Below are 4,867 nucleotides of genomic sequence, written 5' to 3'. Positions count from 1 at the left end.
CTGTCTCAGTGAAGGCTTTCTGAAATATTGTCAGTGTCTCCTTCCCCCTAAGGTAAAGCATGGAAAAGAAATCCTCCCTCTCCCAATGTATGTAAATTAAAGGCTGCAGGAAAATGTACTCTCCTGCCCATCATATGCCGTATATCTTGGGGAGAGAAAATGGGGCATTGTGGAGAAATATTTTTAATGCCACGCAAAAGGCGCACTGTGAATTTTACTTCTATCTCCCTGTGTGATTCACAGCCTGTAGGGCCATGTATAGGCCTCGTTGTACAGGTGTTGTGATAAACCTTTTCAAACTCAATTTGTGTTTCATCAGATTTCTCTTAAGGGAAGAGAGAGGCGCAGTTTCAGTGTAAATCAACAGAAAGGGTTTTACTTAAACATAAATTATTCTTAACAGGGCCCTACAGGTAACAGGTATGATGGCCTCCCTCATCCCGGCTACTTTCACCAACTCCCTTATCTCTGGGAAGCTGTTTACTCAGAATACTGGTTGGCCTTCATACCAAGCTTTTCATTTTCAAAGTGCTTAATAAGCATTTGCTAATTAATCTACACAGCAGCAGTCTGGGGGGAGGTTGGTATTTTCCCTGTTTGAACATATACCCTCTACTTCTTTCAGGAGCTCTGGGTTTGACTCCTCTATTCTACTATAAACCTTGGGCGAATCACTTAATCTTTCTGTTCCCACCTGTAAAATAGAACTAAGAATAATTCCTTTTTTCTGTCTTCTCTGTTTAGACTATGTGACACAGAGGCCCATTGGTGGCTCGCTGCTCTTGTCAGGCCTGACATACTCGCTACACTTAATACATGGTTGTCATAATCGGCATCTAAAAGATGCTGTGGAAGATATCAATGGAAAACTAAATAACTCACTGATCACCAGTCCTCTGGTGTGATGTATGGACTGGGTGTGTACAAAGAGTTAGGGATGTGTGCTAGAATTATGTTCTTAAAATGTGTTTGGCAAGCAACGCATAAGCACAGTCTGCCTTGAACAAAGGAATGTGAATTTGTCTGACCATCCTGTTCACGAGGCAGGGACAACGAAGATACATGTGCCATCTACCTAGTGAAAACAGGGGAAACCTGGGGAAAACAGCTATAAATACAGGGAGTCTGAGCCTCAAATGATAAGCAGGCAAATCAATGGACTGTATACATTATTACTGTATTATAAAAGTTTATCAGGTAAGGTCTTTAATGAAAGCTCATGATACACAGGTGATTAATATCATTGTGAAATGTATGTATTAATACTGTAGGAAAAATTATGAATACTCACTAAAATTAGGCTTTAAAGTCTGTGACTAAAAGATGTTTAAAGTAGGCAGGTAAGGAGGAGTTCATAAAATGGTGTTCTCCCAGACAGGAGGGTAGGGAGCCCTCTACCTGTCTCCAATGAAGTTAAGCAAGGTGTGACTGGAAACCCCGTTTACATACGAATCAGCAGGGACATGGGAAGTCCACAGGAAGGGAAGATCAGCACGAAGTCATCCTGAGTCTGGGGACAAAACAGTGACTTTAGGAAGATGGGAGGAGAGAGAAGATGCTATCTTGGCATCCATCATTAGACAGACACCAGGGACCTGATTTCTTGCAAGCTGAGAAAGACGGGTCCTTCAGCCAACAGGGTTAAAGTCTCTGGGAACTGACTAAAGGTGATAAACCTGCTTAGGCAAAGATCTTTCACTTAGGAAGACACTGGAAACCAGGTGCTTCTGTGGAAGGTCTTGACTGAGAAAAAGTCAGCCATTGCTGGAAAGGAGAAGATTGATAAGAAATCTGCCTTGAATAAAGGCTGTAGTGTTTTAACTCCTAGCCACTAAAAGTGTATTTTACTTGTATTTGCTTATAATCGTTTTGTCTTTATCTGTTATACTTGAACTCACTCAAAATCCTCTCTCATTTTGTTGTTAAACTTGTTTTACTTTTAATGTAAACCAACCCAATGCTGTGTTTAAATTGAAATGATTGTTATCTCCAGTTAAAGCAACAAACTGCTGGGTTTTTGTCTCTTTAAAAGAACAATAGACCCTTATTACTCATTTAAATGTTCCAGGAGAGGGCTGGACACTTCAGGGAAGATGGTTTTGGAGAAATTTGGGACTTGGGGGTGTGTTTGGGTCGATTGTCTAGTAATAACCCATGCTGGTGGAGACCAGGTGGAGATAGGCTGCTGGGGTCAGACTGCTGAATCAGGGCTGTATAGCAGACAGACATTCAGGGAAATACACACTGCTAGCTGTTGGTGTCCAGGCTGGGACATAGCGCAGCAGAGCATTTAAGGTACCCAGTGTCACAGGGCAGGCACTGACAGTCTGGATTGCAGCCCACAATGTGTCCGACTATAAATTCTTTGTGTCAGGGACTGTCTTTTACTATGTGAGTGGACAGCCCTTTAGCACAGTGGGACCCTGATCCTGGTTGGGGCCTTGAGGTGATACTGAAATATAAATAAGCTTTGTGAGCTCCTGTGAATAATAATACCAATATGGAAAGCCCACCGGCTTAATGTTGTGAAAATAAATGTCTGTGTTGAGTGATGGCACGAATAACACAGCTGTCATTAATCTGATATGAAACTATTCAGAGGGATTCATGGGGACAGCTATTCAGTTCAGAGCTGTTCATAATCATGGTGCCAGTCAGAATTAGGCAACTTTCTTTAAGATATTGTTCCGTTTTCTTTGCTCATATATGAACATTTAGCTCCTGGAGTGTTTACATTTATGTCCTATGATTCCCCTTGTCTTGCTTTCTAAAGTGACTTGGGATTTTGAAGGCCCAGCTGCAGAAACTAGTCTTATGCTTATATGCTCCAGCTTAACCACAGTGGATTGGTGCCAGAGTACCTTTGTGTACCTGGGCCCTAAACCCTGTACCTTTCCTCTCTATTTCACTCCTGGCTTGCTTAATCAGTTCCCTACACAGCTCATTGGGCTCTGAGGATCCCTTTCTTGGGTGCCTAACTCTCCCCATCCTTTGTATGGCTAACTCAGGGTTGAGAATTCACTAGGTGGCAGGGCACCTGGGAGTTAAGCCTGAATACATTTAGAATCCGGGCCTTCGAAGCCTAATTCTTATTGCAAGTCAATGGGGTGTAGGTTCCTATTCTCACTCTCCCTCTGGCCCAATGAATAATTATTTTACAAAGCAGAAGAGGGAGTGAGACAGAGACACTTGCCTCACTGTACCCTATAGCCTAGTGGTTAGAGTACTTAGCTAGGAGGTTGGAGGCCTGAGTACAAGTGCCTACTTTTAGCTCAGGCAGAGGTGGGATTTGATCCTGCCTCACCCACATCCTTGCTGAGGAGAGGGCATAAGAGAGATGCTGCTTCTGGTTTGGTTGTTTTGGCTGGAAAGGGCTCACCTGACATAGACGCCTAACTCCATGAGAGGATTCACCTTCCTGATTCTCAAACTGAGGGAGCGCCTCCTTCTGATCAAGATCTAGGAGCCTAAATCCTCTTGAGGGGTGGGACATAGGCCACATCCCTTGCCTCGGCAGCTTAGGTGGATCCAGCTCAGCACACTGGCTTTTGCAAATCCCATTCTTAGGTGCTTAACTCTCCGCATGCGTTATACGGCGAGAGCCTGGGTGCCTAACTGGGCCTTTGGATTCCACTAGGTGACAAGGCACTTAAAATTGGGCATTGCAGCACTGAACCTGAGTCCCTTTGTGGATTGAGGCCTAGGTGCCTGTCTGCATCTTCAGGCACCTAAATATCTTTGAAAATCAGGTCCCTAAAGGCCTTTCATTTTTGATAATCGGATTTAGCCATCTAAGTCATTTAGGCCGTGCAATGTTGAGTGGAGCAACGCCTCTCTTATGCCTCTCTATTCTGTGAAGAACACAGGGCCTTTACCACTGCCTTCCGTCTTTGCCAGTCACCAGCTGCAGTCCTAGCTTCTCCCCATGTCATTTTAATATCTTTCAGTTCTGCTTTATGTTATCCTTGGTCTGCCTTATCACCTCTTGCCCTCAGGGTTACAGTCCAACACCTGTTTTGTTATGCTATTCAGGTCTTTCCTCCGTGTATGTCCTCATTTTCATTCCGTAATTTCCTGTCCTATTGGTTTTTGTTTCATGCTCATCCAGAGTTTTTAGTTTTTGATTTTTTTTTTCTGGCCATCTTAGGCAGCTGTTTATGGAAACTTGGAGTTCAGACAGAAGGTCTTAAAATCTCCATATTTCAGTGCCACAAAGTAGGACCGACTTTACAGTGGTGTTAAATAGTTGACGTTTAGTTTGGATACCAAGATTTCTGTTTCTCCAGATCAGCTTTGGACTTACAAAGGCATGTTTGAATTTTGTTGTTCTGGCTTTAACGGCTTTGTATGTTCCACCTGTTTTACTTAGTCTATTTATAATGCTGCCAGTATGTATGAAATATCAGACCTCTTCCATGTCAGTCCCAGAAAGTGTTACTGGTGTTTCCTGTGTGTTGATTCTCATACTTTTAGTTTTCTCAGTGCTCATTTTCAACCCTACTAATTGTGCATAGGCCTGGAGATCATTTATTTTAGCTTGCATGTCTCTATGAATATGAGATAGCAAATTGATGCCCTCTGCAAAGTCAAGGTCCTCTAACTTCTGTGTGAAAGTGCATTGTATGCCCCTTAGTTGTGATGGGGTCTTTCTTATTATCCAATCCATGAGACCAAGACCCATGACCATGAGTGAAAAAAGACATCATTCTCTGACGCCCATAGTAACCTCAAATGGCTTAGTCAGCTTGCCGTCATATATTACTTAGCATGTCTTATTTTCATAGAAGTTGTGAATGATAGTCACAAATTACTGAGGGATTCCATAATGGCGTAGCACCACTATGGAGCACAACACCCTACATACCTT

This window comes from Emydura macquarii, unplaced genomic scaffold (assembly GCF_026122565.2).
Source record: "Emydura macquarii macquarii isolate MOO-44397 ecotype Brisbane River unplaced genomic scaffold, CSIRO-AGI_Emac_v2 contig_1253, whole genome shotgun sequence".
NCBI lineage: Eukaryota > Metazoa > Chordata > Testudines > Chelidae > Emydura > Emydura macquarii.
Note: the sequence above shows the minus strand (reverse complement) of the source record.